This window comes from Pleurodeles waltl, chromosome 1_2 (assembly GCF_031143425.1).
Source record: "Pleurodeles waltl isolate 20211129_DDA chromosome 1_2, aPleWal1.hap1.20221129, whole genome shotgun sequence".
In the NCBI taxonomy this organism is placed as follows: Eukaryota; Metazoa; Chordata; class Amphibia; order Caudata; family Salamandridae; genus Pleurodeles; species Pleurodeles waltl.
In genome coordinates this window covers 406,712,363-406,730,985 of record NC_090437.1, presented here as the reverse complement: position 1 = coordinate 406,730,985, position 18,623 = coordinate 406,712,363, and the positions used below count along the sequence as shown (strand labels likewise).

The 18,623-nt window shown below is 47.3% G+C and overlaps 1 protein-coding gene across 2 annotated transcripts in view; it reads right to left on the bottom strand.

The window, feature by feature from the left end:
• PLGRKT (plasminogen receptor with a C-terminal lysine) overlaps positions 1 to 3,412 on the bottom strand; it is a 185,598-nt gene extending 182,186 nt beyond the window's left edge. Inside the window, exon 1 of one of the 2 annotated variants that reach the window (XM_069240306.1) lies at positions 2,958 to 3,412. The gene's annotated coding sequence lies outside the window, so the exon portion shown is untranslated. The remainder of the gene's footprint in view (positions 1 to 2,957) is intronic. The other variant, XM_069240296.1, reaches the window with a different exon arrangement.
• Between the last annotated feature and the right edge of the window lie 15,211 nt (positions 3,413 to 18,623).

The following is an 18,623-nucleotide window of genomic DNA, read 5'->3' as shown; positions in this document are numbered from 1 at the left end:
TGTTAGGTGTCATGTGCACCCTGAATGTGGCTGCATTTCTATAGATAGGGTAATATTATAGTTTGATAAAAACCAACACACTAGTTTTTGTACAGCTCGTATACTGAGCTCATGTATTTAAAGGTGATTTGATATGTGATAATTAATTAGAAGGATGATAGGCAAAATAAAATATTTGCCTAAGGTCACACCATTTGGTTAAGCGGGGAGCCATGATTAGTCCCTAACTTTCTGGTTTCAATTTGTACAAATCAGTCACTTAATGGGTATTTATTTGTCTCTCCTTTTACTTCAAATGCTAATGTTTATTTTTAACTGTTTACCCAGAAGGGTAGAGTTGAATGGCTGGCAGAAGTCACATGAAAACTCAGCTTGTTTTGGGCTCGATCATCTTTATAGGTAAGGGGCCTGTATCTGCAATGATTGTATACATCAGTAAGCGACCTTTTTTCTCTGCTGGAAATAAAAAAGTATTTCACCTTCACATAATACTTTGATACACCATGTGCATCTAATCATTATTATTTTTTAACAGGTTCTGCAATTCACCTTTTAAGTAGCGGGGATGACTTCATGCATGCATTAATTATTGTTAGCTCTGTAACCTATTCTTCCAGTGTTATCAAAACTGTCAGTCATATGATTGTTTCCTAAATCATGCCGCGAGTGTATGCAGAAGAGTGGTGGAACTACTGAAAGTACTCTTACTACATTTTTCCTGATGACTACATGCAAAATAAACACAGAAAAATTCCACAGTACTTTTTGTTTTAGGCACTATTAAAAAGTAAAGGTTGTGTTCAAATTTTTATCGGGTAATGTGGATTTCTGTGTTTGCTAGGCTGAAGTCCTACTTTTCCAGACAATGCCCTACTGGGTACAATATTTATATTCCTGATGTTGTGGAATTTCCTGAAAGAAAAATACACTTCATTCTTAAGAGATTTAAGTTGTATTTTTATATCAGGTACTCATAACCATGTTGCGGGTCTCACCAATGCATCATGTATGTCACAAAAAGTTATCAAAGGAATACGTGCATTGAGATTGTGAGTTATAGTTACCTTTATATTAGGATTAAGAAAAGATCATGGGTTTAAATGAACAGAAGATGCCAGTTAGGTTGTACAATCTCACTCTGCTCAAATGGGGTTCAACGTAGCTTTCTGAAACTGCTAAAGGTATTACTTTGGGCAGGGGATTAATATTTGATTTATTACTAATTCTAATGCTTAGTTTAAGAGAGTAATTTACATTGATACCAAAGTCTTATTTAGTGGACGGATCTAACTCATCTTGCAAGTTGACCTATGAGCTCCTGTGCATCTTAGCCCTTACTGATTGTAAACCCTATATTTTTTCAAAAGTCAAGTTGATAGAGATTATCACTGTAGCTCAAATAGAGACAAAATAGTACATTAAATTGTATATGTTAAGACCACTAATACTGAAAATAACGAATTCCTTGGAAAGGCACCTTCTTTCTCTAAATGCATTTTTTCTTAAACACAATTCTAGGTATACTTCGGGCACTGCACCACAAAATATACTGATGGCAAAACCACGGTTGTAATTCTTATTGCTGACCTTGACTGAGCACATAAAATTTGGCCATATTTATCTTCCACTTTGATAATGCTTTGTAGTAATTTTTTTTTTTTTTTTTACGGGAATTCAGCATAATGTTTTCCAATAATATCTACTTAAGCAAGAGAAATTTGTTAAAAGAGCCATGTCACTATCCTCTTCACACCAGTGTTCGCATCTCCATCCTCCAACTGGAATGAAGTAAATACACGTACACTGTCTAGGAACCTGCCTTGGTCCTCCATCCTGTGCTAATACCTCCACAGGCTTTAATCCGGCACTGCCATCAATGCAGTGTAGCTAGACTCTAAGATTCCTATTATGCTGTTGCTGCCTAGATCAATCTGGAGAACAAGGTCATATACTGTGTAGGTTGTATATAATACTTAAGCAAGCCTTTCAGTTACCACTTGTCACCCATTGGTCTGTTATTCACCTTTTACTGCCATCCTAGAGTACATAGAGTTAGGCACTGCACAGGAGTCCATGTTCAACAGGAGTTCTGTTTCCCCACTCACTATCACCCCAAAAAGCGCCTGACACCTCTAAGTGAGCCAACAAGTGTGTAATTACCGAATAAAAAGAGGTTGTGTGGTACGGTAAAGGTATTTGCTGTGCTGGTTTTATATTGGACAGTGTAATTAGAGGGTGCGGAAAAAAATGAAACTATCTTAGTTAAGCATCCCACTGTTAAACTGGATTTTAGTGCTTCGAAGCATCTTCCTGGAAGGATACAAACGCTATATCCATGACAACATCCACAAGTACTGTTACTAATTCTTTAAAATGAATACAAGATTTGGAGCCACACAATTAAGCATTACTATCCTGCAAATGTAGTTTATCCACTTATTGAGTGATCGCACAGCAATACACGAGAGACTATTTTACAATTCAAAAGTATACTGAATCATCTGTCATTCCTACTTGTCTCATACAAGTACAGTACACCAAAAACAAATGGTTTTGTTGGTTTTAAACTGCCGCAATCTTTTTTAGGTTTTAGTCAGTATTCGTGTCCTTCTCCCCACGTTTAACATACCCATTGATCTTTCAACCTGTGCCTTTCTTGATTTTGTATACATGTAAAGTTTCTGTTTATCGCTGTACGAACTGTCCCATCGTTTTCTCCATGTTTGTTAGGAGGTGTTTCCACACAGCAAACAGTTACATGTGCTGACCACTTGGAAACTGTGATGTTCCACCTCTAGCAGAGACTGACAATGGCGCTTAAATCGCGGCTCACACTGAAGGACACCCCTTGTCCTGTCCAGCACCTCGCTGTCCAGTGCCCCGACTCACTCCACCGCCTGCAGCCAATCCGCAGCACTCTCTCACACACTCGCGCCGAGGCAGTCTCAGGCACTCACATTAGTCAAGGACAAACGCTGACAGTCACCCACACGCCGCCACGCGGAGCGGTTGCGGTATTTTACCGGGGCACTTAGGAAACGCCGACTAGTCTGTACGTGCGGCAGTCCAGGCCGTGGACGGAGCTGCGGTAAATCCCTCGGACGGAGTCTGCTGGGAGGAGCCGGTGGCCGAGTGCCGCTGGCGTACACCGCGCCGGTGGCCGACTAGAGACGAGCCCGGAGTTTGTCCTCAGCCGATCCCAGTCTCTCCGCTGCGCCTCTTACTGCCAGCTTCCGCAGCAAGAGAGAGGCCTGGCTGGCACCCGGGCACAGTCTACTGCTTCGTTATGGTGGCCCACAAGAGAAGTGCTGTGACGCTTCTCTGTGTAGCAGCCACCAACCTCACTTGTGAATGGGGCTGGTACTGTACACCACCACCACCAGAGTTAAAAGTACTCCTCGTTTGAGTGACGCCGTGATGGGTAGCAATAGATTGATTCTGAAAAAATACCATTCAGTGCAACGCGTTGACGTTTTCGGCCCATGTGGTTTTCTTTGCATTATGAGTCATGGAGTCCTAATTGCATAAAGGAATAAACAGGGCCTTTATTCAGACGTCAAAAACTCAAACGGAAGAGGTAGCTTTTCACCCAAACACTTGGGATGTTTGAGAGTTGTGAGCTTTTTATTTGTTTCTGCCCGAAAAGCCTAGCTTCTTGATTTTATTTTTTTAAACAAAACGTTTTCTGTTGGGATACCTGTCGTGCATCAAATCGCCTCGTAGTTTACGTGAAAGCTGTTCAGTCAGCAACAAATAATTCCAGAGTTTGCATAAAAGCTGGCACACGGTCTGCTTTAAAATCGACAATGCGACGACAGTTGTACATATGTATATAAAGGATACTTTGGTTTAATGGCTGGCAGTTAAAGTTTCACTGAAACAGAGGAAATCATCTTGTTTGACTAACAAGACTCAAAAACGCCATGATATGAGATGGGACAATGCAAACGTTGCGCCATTCATACTAACGGAATGTAAATCTAACAATGCGTCATGTAAAACATGATAAAGACTTTTTTTTTTTTTTTTTAACACTGGTAAGTGTCAAGCGCAGTACTCTAGATTATACTGAAGTTTTAGTTTTTAAACATTAATTCAGAAGCATTCGAGAAATCCCCATACTCTCGGGTACAACGCCACTAGTGAAACGTGAAACAGCCGTTTATAGCGTGCACTTTTTAAAAATGGCCAATGTTGATATTAAAGATGGAGCAACGTTATTGTCAAACAATATAGAAACAGCTAATGCAGCGCACTTTCAAATTTGACTAGCAATCGTGAAGTAAAGTGATTTGCCTGGGATTGTATAATTTGGTCAAATGTGCAAGCTAGGATGTGGGCACAAGTTTCCAGGCAACAATTTGTGTATTTTAACACACCAAATCAATATCTCCAACTTTGTCCCATTTAACACTAAAGAACAATATTTTGCATTAAATCTTCCGGGCGGTAACTTAGGCCACTGTGCTCAATAAATCTATAATTCACATGATAAATCAATGTATCATAGAAGAAGTCTTTCTTCCAAAAAAAGGTAAAAAGCTAAGAGTAAGAGAGGCCATGATGATACTATATTTATGTTCCTAGCAATGGCTTCTGCTGCCTTCTCAAAGAGAATGTTTTCAGAAGTTCCAGACTTCAACAAAGGCAGTGAAACAGATTTGCGAAACAAAGACGTATCACAGAGATAAGACAGCCTTTGCTTTCTGATTACAAGTGTTCTCAGGGACACATGCAAAGTGCACCACGGCTGCATAGAGTCTTTCACAATTGCAGCCAGGCTTTCGGTGGATGTTATAAATTTGAACATGGGAATACGTTAAAGCAGAAAAAGCGCCATTTCAAACTTTACTTATGAACTTAGTTATGTCGTCTTTAGACTGTTTCTATTTTGCAAACTGCATTAAAGTAACTTAACAGGCATTGCCTGGGAGGCTTGGTCTAGCTGTATTTTGGCTCGCCAGTCCCTTGTGGAAAAGGCAACGCCAAATCCAGACGTTCAGCCTGAGCCAGGCTCATCCCTTGTTCAAGTTGATACAATACGAAATGATAGGGACAATGGAGGTGCACACAATCACCAAAGAGGGTACATTTTTGAACAAAGAGATTACACAGTACACCTGAAGGGGCAAGGTTCATGAACAGAGAGTAATTTAACTTGATGATGTGGATCTACCTGCAGAACCATATGTTTATGAATATTGTGTTTGAGCAATTCCTCAATAAATATTACCACAAAGTGGATAACCCATCTACTTATTTCACATATATACTGGACTCTAAACAAGGATCCTTAGCCATTAGCACTAATAAAAGGGAACATATCTCAGCATGCAGCAGAAAGGCGTTTGGACCTTTCCTCGCCCCACCAGCACCAAAATAGGCAAACATTGCATATCAGTGGCATCCGTGCCCACCAACCCCGACACATGTATGCCTTGGTACTTCTTGAACCTTCCCATGAAATATTTTAGACTTAAGGGATGAGTTACTGATTCACAGCAAGTGAACTGACATTTCTAATTAAGAATTAAAATGCTTATTTAACCCATCATTATACACTCAGTTTTCATAAACAATGTGCCCTGTCCTTTCTGGGTTGCGCTCAATTATTACTTTTAAAATGAGTGTAAATTCCTGGAGAGCAGTGCACAATTTTACACTCATTAGCATGAAAAAAGTTACATCTCCCCCATACCAACCAGCAGCCACCGCTTCCTTCTGGTTCTAAATCACTATCAGAATGATGGGAGGAAGAAGCCTGATTAAGTGTGTACGCTACACCACTCACACTCTCCTATGCATTAATTTCTACTGCGCTATCCTAGTTAGCCACACCATTCATTCTCTGGGGTCTAAGGCCCAATGTAGCTTGGCATAGGCTGCTGGTATGGTTGTCGTATTTGCTGATAAACCCTGTTTCTGGGACCACAGGGCAGACAGGAGCTACTGTAAAAAAGGGTCTCTTTTGGCATGGCAGTCCCCCACTTTTTGCCTGGAAAATGATGTGGTTTCAAACTGTAAGTGCTGTGGGCCCCTGCTAAACAGGTTGCCAGCGCCAGATCTCTTTCCCCAAAACTGTACTATGTCTAGCTTTACAGACACCATTGTATGTCCTTATTAAATGGTGCATGGGTACTGAAGAGGGCCCCTCAGAGCTGCAGCACCAATTGTGCCACTCTGAGAGGCCCCACACCAGCCTCATGCAGACTGCCTTTGCAAGTGCATTACAAGGTGAATCTAAAGTTGCAAACTCGACATAGCACTCACCCAGAATGCCATGCCCACTAACAATGCATGCAGTATAGGTAAGTCACCCCTCTGGCAGGTCTTACAGCCCTAAGGCAGGGTGCACTATAATTCATGTGAGGGTATATGTGTGCATGAGCAAATATGCCCCTATGTGTCTTTGCTAAACCTTAAGACATAGTGTACAGGGGAGCCATAGCAAATGCATGTACTAGACACTGCTCGTTACGAGTTCCCTAGCTACATGATGGCTTCTATGAACCCTGGGTTGTTTAGTATCAACCAACTCAGAGTCATAAACCCACACTAATGCCAGTGCTGGATTTATTATAAAATGCACCCAGAGGGTACCTTAGAGGTGCCCCCTGCAAAACCGAATAGCCCTAGCATGGTTGCTGACTGGTCTTAACCAGCCTGCAACCACCATACATGCTTCTGGACTCCTGGGATGAGTGCCTTTTGCTCTCAGGAACCAGACAACAAAGCCTTTCCTGGGTGAAGGTGTTACACCTCCTCCCCCAGGAAGGCACCCTGCACCAGGGGTCAGCTTCAAAGGCCTTACCTCCTTTGAAATCTGACCTCCACCTCTGCTGCTAGCAGCAGATGGCTTCCCAATGGTTTTACCCCCTCTTTGGGTGAGCAAACCGGCGGGAAAACTTGCGAGGACAGGAGGAGTGGCCACCCTCAGCCGGCACCACCCCTCAGGTGTGGCAGTTGAGGTGACCACTCCATTTCATTTTCCTCCATCTTGGATGGCAGGAAAATAGCCAATCAGGGTTAGGGATGTGACCACTTCCCACAGGAAGTGGTCACTTAGTGAGTGTAGTCACCCTAAGGTAGGTGACTCATTGGCCACTACCAGGTACTCCCCCTAATGTCCTCTAAGTGTAGTATTTAATGGACACCCCTAGACCAACAGATCAGATTTGACAGACACAAGAAGACCTGAGGCACAAGAACAGAAGTCCTGCTGCAAAAATAACTAGGTGCCAAACCCTGCCTGCTGCTCCAAGGAGTCAACAATCTCCCCCGAGGTGTTGCCTGGAAACCCGAAGGACTTTACAAAACCCCATAGCACCTCCAGCCTTCTAAAAATCGCCAAGAACCTCTCTCAGAGTGAAGGTATCACTCTCCTGAACCCTGCAGGCAAGGAACCAGTGAAGTCCAGTACACTGACCGTATGAAGATGATGAACTGGGCCTGGCAGCCCAACCAAAATCCACACAACGGACCTGAAGGACAAAACCTAAAGGTGTGCTAAGTTTGGTGGCACTGGGATTTTTAGGGCCTGAGATGTACCATTACCCTGGGTACTGGACTCTCAACGTCAGACACCCAGATGCAAAGTGCACTCCAGACCCCAAAAGCCCACAAGTAAGTACCAGTCGAGGGATCTCAGTACACCCAAGAACCATCCCTCAGAGTGACCCTGCTGATCTGCAATCTACCCTCCACGTGACCTGCTCCTAGATCCAAGGATCCTAAGACTCATGACTCCTGGCTGACCTATCTGCTCTGCACCCGGCTTCGCTGGTCCCTGCATCAACAAACTAGCTGTGCTTTAGAGGTCCCTAACCCCCTGCATCATCTACCCTCCAAGGGGACCCACTGGACTCACCTTTAAGTCCATCTGTGCAGTGTGTTTCCAAGTGGGCCTTCTCTCCGTTGTGCACCAGCTCCAAGACTTTCAGCCGTTGCCCCAGCTTGAGCCGGGAACCACCCGAACTTCTCCAGATGGCCTACAGGACATCTCGACAACCTCCACCTAAAAATAGAAGGTGACACTTGTGAGAGCATTGTCTGATTTTATATGCATTAAGTATTTTAGTAAATTTGTCTGAAGTTATTTAGTGCTACTGTGAGTACAACAAATGCTTAGCACATCTCCAAGATAAGCCTAACTGCTCACCCACACTACCACAAAAACCTCTGGATAACAAGTTGTGGTTGCTTGGACTCTCTGCACAGCGTATGTCTTTTTTGTACACTGTATAGAGAGCCAGTCTCCTAGAGGTACTTGGCCCAAACCATGGTTGTTGCGGTTGTTTGCCACAGGTGTTCTGGGGTCAGTCCTCCTGTGGCTCTGAAAAGTGGGCCAACAACACCCTTTGTGCACTTGATTTTCAGAGAAGCAAAGGCAAGCAGTTCAAAGTTTTTCAGGGTGGGAGACAGAGGCTTAGAAATCAAACAGTCAAACAACAGACACAATAACGTGTAGTCAGGCCCATTTCTCATCTTTTGGAGTAACATAAAACACTTTAATCACAGCATAATGTAATATATTACACAGTGCAATTAGGGTATTCAGACAAAGAGTTGTAATACCATTTGCAATCTTCAGTGAAGTGTGACCTTCTTTGAGTACCCTCCCCCACTAACCGAGCCTCCCAGCGTCTACAATCTCTGGTGTGTAACATGGAGAAGGTATGTAGTAGGTATAGGTGCAGTACGCTCAAAACACCTCCAAGGTGTAGGTGCACGCAACAGTTCACTTCGCTTTTACAAATTAAAGATTACCATAAAAGTCTTATGTTTATATAGCAGAACTCATTCTGCATCCTCACTCTCTCATCACACTCCTGTTAAGGGCTAGAGTTGCATCCTGCAGTTCAGGTGGTGATGAACTTTACACTAGAGGAGTCTGAAAAGACATGGTATGCTGCCACCACCACTTTAATGTGACTTACCCAGGCCATGTGCAATAGAAGTGGCAGAAAGACTTTGCCCATGGATTCAGTTCTAGATTTTGGCCACCAGGGACTAGTGAGCGAATGATACCAAAAGCGTGTAGGGCCTCGCTGAAGATCACAAACAGGACTACAACCCTATGCCTGAATCCCCTAATTGTGCTTTGTAGTATTATGTTATGCTGTGTGATCGCAGTATATTCTTTTAATCCAAAAGGCAAGCACTGGGCTAGACTAAATGGTATTGTGTCTCTTAGTTGACTTGAATTCTGAGCCCTTGCACTCCCACACAACCTGAAAAAACATTAAAGCAAACAAAAATAACAGTACAAGTATGCATGGGAAAAGACAGTGCACTGCTGGATCAGTAGCACAGTGGCATAAGACATGCACTCTGAGCTCACTTGGAAAATCTTTAGGCCATGCACAGGTGGATTGATGGTACATAAGCTTTTGAAGGGCCTTCAGCCTAAGGCATGCTTAGCTGGACACATGACATAGGCGCTGGTTGGCATAGAAGATGGTGTTGGGCCTGGCCCCAGGCCAGATCCTACGGTCAAAGTGTGCTGAATGTAAGAAAACAGCTCCTTGTGCATGATCACCCCTACTTGACTGTTGCTGTTGGTTTTTGGACTGTGTACACTGGGACCCTTCTAACCAGGCCCCAGTGCATGTACTCTGACTCCTAAAATCTTGTTGAACTGATTAAAATCCTAATTATCACATATAGCTTACCTATAAGTACATAGTGTATGGTACGCAGTGTACCCAAGGCCTGTAAGTGAATTATCACTAGTTGGCTGGCGCACCTACTGTGTCATCACTTAAGGGACAAGGCAAAGCTTTTCTTCAGGCTGGCCGCTGCAGCCTTAACATGCAGTTTTAAAACTACAATTTTGACCTGGCAATATAAACCCTTTGCAAGGTCCACATCTTCCTTTTTATTACTTATTAGTCACCCCAAAGGTAGGTCCTCAATGTCCATAGGACATTACGAAAGTAGGACATGTGTACTTAAGTTTTACATGTCCTGGCAGTAAAAAATCACAAGGTTAATTTTTTACTATGGCAAGAGTGGCTCTTCCATAGAAAAGGCACTGGGTTACACTGTATAATGAATACATTCAGTTTGGGAATCGCAAGAACCATGTTTCAACAACTCAAAATACTAATAATTTACTATTCACTAAATTAATCAAGTTGAATTTTAAATGACTTGAAAATGCCTCTTAATAAAGCTGTGATTTTCTGCCAGAAGCCTTTATTAGCTTTTCAGACTTAGGCCCTCATTATGACATTGGCGGTAAGTCCTGCTTACTGCCATGCTGACTGCCGCCAACATACCGCTGGCGCAGCGGATTATCGCCACCCATATTATGACACACACATAGAAATCCGTTACCATACAGCCACACACACAAGTCCGTCAGCCCAAAGGTCAGTGTAAGGAAATGCCTCCTTGGTATGGTTACCCCCCGACTTTTTGCCTTTGCTGATGCCAAGTTATGATTTGAAAGTGTGCTGAGGCCTGCTAACCAGGCCCCAGCACCAGTGTTCTTTCCCTAAACTGTACCTTTGTCTCCACAATTGGCACAACCCTGGCACCCAGGTATGTCCCTTGTAACTGGTACCCCTGGTACCAAGGGCCCTGATGCCAGGGAAGGTCTCTAAGGGCTGCAGCATGTCTTATGCCACCCTAGGGACCCCTCACTCAGCACAGACACACTGCTTGCCAGCTTGTGTGTGCTGGTGGGGAGAAAATGACTAAGTCAACATGGCACTCTCCTCAGGGTGCCATGCCAACCTCACACTCCCTGTGGCATAGGTAAGTCACCCCACTAGCAGGCCTTACAGCCCTAAGGCAGGGTGCACTATACCACAGCTGAGGGCATATGTGCATGAGCACTATGCCCCTACAGTGTCTAAGCAAAACCTTAGATATTGTAAGTGCAGGGTAGCCATAAGAGTATATGGTCTGGGAGTCTGTCAAACACAAATTCCACAGCACCATAATGGCTACACTGAAAACTGTGAAGTTTGGTATCAAACTTCTCATCACAATAAATGCACACTGATGCCAGTGTGCACTTTATTGTAAAAATACCCCCAGAGGGCATTTTAGAGATGCCCCCTAAAAACATACCCGACTTCCAGTGTGGGCTGACTAGTTTTGCCAGCCTGCCACACACCAGACATGTTGCTGGCCACATGGGGAGAGTGCCTTTGTCACTCTGTGGCCAGTAACAAAGCCAGGACTGGGTGGAGGTGTTTCTCACCTCCTCCTGCAGGAACTGTAACACCTGGTGGTGAGCCTCAAAGGCTCACCCCCTTTGTTACAGCGCCACAGGGCATCCCAGCTTGCGGAGATGCCCGCCCCTCTGGCCACTGCCCCCACTTTTGGCGGCAAGGATGGAGGAGATAATGAGAAAAACATGGAGGAGTGACTCCCCAGTCAGGACAGCCCCTAAGGTGTCCTGAGCTGAGGTGACTCTGACTTTTAGAAATCCTCCATCTTTCAGATGGAGGATTCCCCCAATAGGATTAGGGATGTGCCCCCCTCCCCACAGGGAGGAGGCACAAAGAGGATGTAGCCACTCTCAGGACTAGTAGCCATTGACTACTATCCTCCCAGACCTAAACACACACCTAAATAGAGTATTTAGGGGCTCCCAGAACCAAGGAAGATAGATTCCTGCAACCTGAAGATGAAGAAGGACTGCTGACCTGAAGCCCTGCAGAGAAGACGGAGACAACAACTGCTTTGGCCCCAGCCCTACTGGCCTGTCGCCCCACTTCAAGAAAAACTGCAACAGCGACGCATCCCCCAGGGTTCAGTGACCTCTGAAGCCTCAGAGGACTACCCTGCATCTAAAAGGACCAAGAAGCTCCATAGAACAGCGGCCCTGTTCAACCAACCTGTAACTTTGCAACAAAGAAGCAACTTTTAAAGATCACACGTTTCCCGCCAGAAGCGTGAGACTTTCCACTCGGCACCCGACGCCCCCGCCTCGACCTGCGGAAAACAAACACTACAAGGAGGACTCCCCGGCGACTGCGAGCCCGTGAGTAGCCAGAGTTGACCCCCCTGAGCCCCCACAGCGACGCCTGCAGAGGGAATCCAGAGGCTTCCCCTGACTGTGACTGCCTGCTTCAAGGAACCCGACACCTGGAAACCACACTGCACCTGCAGCCCCCAGGACCTGAAAGAACCGAACTCCAGTGCAGGAGCGACCCTCTGCCTAGCCCAGGTGGTGGCTACCCGAGGAGCCCCCCCTGTGCCTGCCTGCATCGTTGAAGAGACCCCTGGGTCTCCCCATTGATTTCTATCGAAAACCAGACGCCTGTTTGCACTCTACACCCGGCCGCCCCTGTGCCGCTGAGGGTGTACTTTCTGTGCCTGCTTGTGTCCCCTCCCCCCGGTGCCCTACAAAACCCCCCTGGTCTGCCCTCCGAAGACGCGGGTACTTACCTGCTGGCAGACTGGAAACGGGGCACCCCTATTTCCATTGAAGCCTATGTGTTTTGGGCACCACTTTGACCTCTGCACCTGACCGGCCCTGAGCTGCTGATGTGGTAACTTTGGGGTTACTTTGAACCCCCAACGGTGGGCTACCTTGGACCCAACTCTGAACCCTGCAAGTGTTTTACTTACCTGTGAACCTAACAAATACTTACCTCCCTCAGGAGCTGTTGATTTTTGCAGTGTCCACTTTTAAAATAGCTTATTGACATTTTTGTCAAAACTGTACATGCTATTGTGATTATTCAAAGTTCCTAGAATACCTGAGTGAAATACCTTTCATTTAAATTATTGTTTCTAAATCTTGAACCTGTGGTTCTTAAAATAAATTAAGAAAATATATTTTTCTATATAAAAACCTATTGGACTGGAATTTTCCTTGAGTGTGTGTTCCTCATTTATTGCCTGTGTGTGTACAACAAATGCTTAACACTACCCTCTGATAAGCCTACTGCTCGACCACACTACCACAAAATAGAGCATTAGAATTATCTCTTTTTGCCACTAGCTTACCTCTAAGGGGAACCCTTGGACTCTGTGCATGCTATTTCTTACTTTGAAATAGTACATACAGAGCCAACTTCCTACAGTCAGTGATAAACTGGTGGTACCAAAACCCACACCGTTACGCCAACAGAACTACACCCACAGCATTATGACCCACGAATCACCGCAGCGGACGTTTAATGGCAGTAAACCATTGGCAGTACATACCGCTGCGCTCAAAATACACACACATACAAAACAACACTACATTGGACAAACTACACACACCTGACACCCATTCACACACCACACCACACCACTATAAACCACACACCCACATTACCCACACACCCACATTACCCACAACCCTTTACGACTACAAACAATTGACAACTGAGAGAGAGAGACACCAAGAGCAACCACAGAACCAGAGCCACATTACACCATCACCCATATACCATCCACGCACCTTACAGCACACACCCCAACACATCACCCCACACACCCTCATACACACCACTCACACTACACCCATGGCACCACAAAGACACCCCAGGTTCTCCGAGGAGGAGCAAAAGGGTCACGGTGGAGGAAATCATCCAGGTAAAGCCACAGCTATTGGGAGCACAGGTGCAGCAGACATCTATTGCTAGGAAGATGGAGCTATGGTGGAGATTTGTGGACAGGGTCAACGCCATGGGACAGCACCCAAGACCAAGGGATGATATCAGGAAGAGGTGGAACGACCTACGGGGGAAGGTACGTTCCGTGGTAGCAAGACACCAGATAGCAGTAGAGAGGACTGGCGGTAGACCCCCACCTCCTCCCCCACAACTAACAACATGGGAGGATCAAGTCTTGGTAATACTGCATCCTGAGGGCCTGGCAGGAGTAGGAGGAGGACTGGACTCTGGTAAGTCAAATCTGTATTACTACCACCCCCCCTAATTGCATGCCATCACAACCCCCCACCCCTACCCTCAACCCCATCACTCCACCACCTCGCATACACCCCACCATCACAACCCACCCATCCCAATACCAAGCCCTGCACGTAACACCAATGCACGGACCCCCATCACAGACCTGCATGGACACCCATCACTAAAGCATGCACATTATAGAGAATCACCTAGCCCACAAAATCGCTACTCACACAAGGCAAAGCTGCCACAGCAATCACAACCATAGAGGGCAACACACCCATGCACAAGATATCACACGCAGAAACAATAACACTGAATTTACATCCACACAGGTCCCCCACCCAATGTCACCGGAGAGGAGGTGCCAGCAACATCCAGTCCCCCCAGCTCTGGACACCTGGATCTGGATGACCAACCTGGCTCATCAGGGATCTCCGGACCGCCGGTTACCCAGGCACAGTCCCATACCACCACAGAGCCTCCCCCCTCTGCAAACACCACCACAGTACCCACCCAGCGAGCCCATACCTCTGTCCCCAGGACACGTCAGTCAGCAGTGTGTTCACCACTACAGGGACCCCAGGCCACCCCATAAACACAGGAAGATCAGGGGTCTGGGGTCAGTGGCAGTGGGCACACGTTTCAGGGGACAGAGGCACAGGACAACAGGTAAGCTGGGAGGACTGCTGTGTGACTGGGGGAGGACAGGCCCAGGGAACCGACTCTCCAGGAGGCACTCACCAACATCCTGGGAGCATACCACCATTCCCAGGAGACAATGGGCCATATACTGGACAAGTTGCAGGAAACCCAGCGGCTGCAGGAGGGACAGTACCCGGGGATCAGAGAGGACCTGAAGGACATCCACACCACCCTGGTCACCATTGCAGGGGTGCTGGCAGACATGGCCAACACCATGAGGGAGGCAGTGGCACCACCGGGCCCCTGACACTAACCACACCGATGAACAGCCCTCCACCTCCGCTGCCGCTAGTGGACAGGAGGCCCCGCTCCAGAAAGAACAGGCCACCAGCACCCCTGCAGAAGGAGAACCACCCCGCAAACGGTCCCTGCGATCCAGGCCGAAGCCAGAGAACATTTCCAAGACCCCTGCCAGGAAATAGGACTCCCCTGATTTTCACCCTTGTGTCCCAATCTGTTACCCTGTCCACCTTATACTGCCATTGCCCTACTTCCTATGCCCCCTTGGACAATGCACCGGTGATACAAATAGACTGGACATTCCTCCACTATCACCCCAGCCCCTCTACTTATTGGCACTTAAATAAACGGCATTAAAAAAAATACAAGTATGGAGTCTGTCAAATGATTGAACTGTGTATTAGTTTAACAAGCTTTATACACTGCAATACAACTGTACAGGAATGTATACATAGGAATGACCTGCAGTAGGCTGCAGTCAACACACCAGGTGCCAGAGTGGGGCACATATATCTGAAAATAGAAATGCCAAAGAATACAGTAAGTGGCCATAGATTTGGGAGAATCTGCCTGCCATGTACAATGTCCAACACAAAACTGTCAATGTAAAGTGAAATAGACTGGACATTCCTCCACCATCACCCCAGCCCATCACATATACCCCTCTACTTATTGGCACTTAAATAAACGGCATTTAAAAAAATATGCCTGCCATGTAAAATGTCCAACACAAAACTGTCAATGTAAAGTGAAGTTACAGTGTCTTACCTGTGTGTCACTGGAAGTACTGTCGTATTATTGCTGTTCTGTTGTCCTCATCCTCATCCTCTGCCTCCTCATCTTCACTGTCCACAGGGTCCACTGCTGCCACACGCCCATCTCCAGTCTCATCCTCCTGCAGGAAAGGCACCTGGCGTCTCAAGGCAAGGTTATGCAACATGCAGCATGCCACGATTATCTGGCAGACCTTCTTGGGTGAGTAGTACAGGGATCCACCTGTTAGATGGAGGCAATGAAACCTGGCCTTCAGGAGACCAAAGGTCCTCTCGATAATCCTTCTTGTCCCCCCATGTGCCTCATTGTAACATTCCTCTTCCCTTGTCCTGGCATTCCTCACTGGGGTCAGTAGCGATGAGAGGTTGGGGTAACCAGAGTCACCTGCAAATATCGAGGGATACCTGTTAGACACACACTAACCCTTATGGCCCACACCATACCCATACACCAACATCCACTGGGTGGGAACCAGGGCTCACCTATTAGCCATACCCGGTGCCTCTGGAGTTGAGCCATCACATATGGGATGCTGCTATTCCTCAGGATAAAGGATTCATGCACAGACCCTGGATACTTTGAATTGACGTGGGAAATGTACTGGTCCGCCAGGCATACTATCTGCACATTCATGGAGTGAAATCTCTTACCATTTCTGAACACCTGTTCATTTCTTCGGGGGAGGGGACAAATGCAATTTGTGTACATCAATAGCCCCAATTATGTTGGAGATATGTCCCATTGCATAGAAGTCAGCTTTCACTGTGGGCAAATCCTCCACCTGGGGGAAAACGATGTAGCTGCACATGTGTTTAATCAGGGCAGACAACACTCTGGTCAGCACTATTGAGAACATTGGCTGAGACATTCCTGCTGCCAAGCCCACTGTCACTTGGAAGGAGCCAGTTGCCAAGAAATGGAGCACAGATGGGACTTGCACAAGAGGTGGGATCCCCGTGGGCTGACGGATAGCAGATCAGGTCAGTCTCCAATTGGGCACACAGCTCTGTGACTTTGGCCCTGTCCAGTCTATAGGTGAGGATAATGTGCCTGTCCTCCATTGTTGCCAAGTCCACCAGGGGTCTGTACATGGGGATGTCTCCATATCCTATTCATCCGCAGCGGTTGTAATCCAGAGGGCAAAACGGGGAGCAGCTGGTCAGTATTCCACATTTCCAAAAACTACACTGCATTGCATGTTGTGACTGTAACAGTATTTTGTTGTATAGGCTCAAATGGTGCCTATTTGTACTGTAACGCAGTTAGGTGCCATGTCCTACCCCCCCTGAAATGACGACCACCTGTCCTGTGTGGATGGACATGTGGAAATGAGGTAATGTCGCTGATGTTGTGCGCCGTTGCAGGAGGCGTTCGAGTACCGCTGTGCAACTCCTCATTGGTTGTCATTGGGCCCTATGGGTTACAGTGGCCAATGGTGATGTACGCCGGCAGTGACAGTATACACCGCCGCGGATGTGATGGCCATTTTCTATCTGTCACTTACTTGCTACCTGACCTTCAACAGGAGAGGACCTACACTGCAAGTGCTGCTGTGACCTGTGTATGGAACCAACCATGGCTCGTGTCACTGGGGAAATGGCCCCTGCCTTCACCGCTGCGGAGTTGGAGAGACTGGTGGATGGGGTCCTACCCCAGTACCGAATGCTGTATGGGCCTCCAGACCAACAGGTGAGTACACTGTGAGCACAATGCATGGGGCATGAATGCATGGAGTGCTGTGTGTGAGGGCCTTGTGTAGGGGGGTGGTGGATGGGCCCTGGGCAGCGTGCTGCATGTATGGTGGGCAATGTCTGTGCGTAAGGGGATGTGAGAGCCATGGTGGGAGTGTAACAGGCCGGACGGTCTGACTGATACCTTCTCCTATGTGTATTTCTCTGCAGGTCAGCACCCATCAGAAAAAGGGTACATAGTGTGCCATCGCCAAGGACGTGTGGGCCCTGGGGGTCTACGGCAGGTGGAGCACCCACTGTCGCAAACGGTAGGAGGACCTGAGATGCTGGGCAAGGAAGACAGCGGAGACCTCACTGGGGATGGCCTCCTAACGAGGAAGGGGTGCCTGTCGAACCCTGACCCCCCTGACGGCCCGCATACTGGTGGTGGCCTATCCGGAGCTGGATGGGAGATTGAGGGCATCACAGCAGCCGCAAGGGGGTGAGTACAGTTTCCCAATATACTAGCTCGTAGTGGGGTGGTCTCTGGGTGGGGGATGTGGGCCTGTGGGTGCCCCTAGGCCAGGCCGTACATTGCAGGGTAGGACCCATGTTGGGCAGGGTCTGCTGTACACCACCTCCTACCAAGCTAGTAGGCATCAACTACTGGGCAGGGGTCTGTGGGTCTCAGGTATGCTGCTATTGGCGTTAGGTATTCCTATCCATGGCCTGATGACTAGCATTGTGACTGGTTGTGCATTGCCTAGTGCGTAGGGCTGTTCCCTGTGTGTGTGTGTTGTGTACGCCAACGGTGGTGTTGGAGCAACCATTGACCAAGTGTATCCTTTGTGTCTCCCCCCCCCCTTTTTTGTCACTCTGTCCTTATGTGTATTAGCATCATCTGGTGGAGGAGCAGAGGCAACGGCGACGGAGGGAGCTGCATCCCACAGGACCCATAAGGCCGAATCCACCGACGGTGAGGGCACCAGTGGGACGGAGGGCGAGGGGAGCACCAAGGCGGAGACAGGAGGGGACAGTTCTGACAGTGATACCTCCTCCGATGGAAGCTCCCTGGTGGTGGCAGATACCTCTGTGCCCACCCCAAATACAGGTACAGCCGCCACCCCCGTACCAGCACCGCCCTTCCAGCAGCCCCTCAGTGTGTTTCCCATGCTCGCTCACCCAGGAGGGTGGGCATCTCCTTCACTCTAGGCACCTTAGGCCCTGCCCCAGTTAGCCCTGCTTCCCCGAGTGAGGAGGCTATTGACCTCCTGCAATCCATCTCTGTTGGGCAGTCAACCATTGTGAATGTCATCCAGGGGCTAGCAGGCCATTTGCAACAAACTAATGCATTTCTGGAGGGCATTTA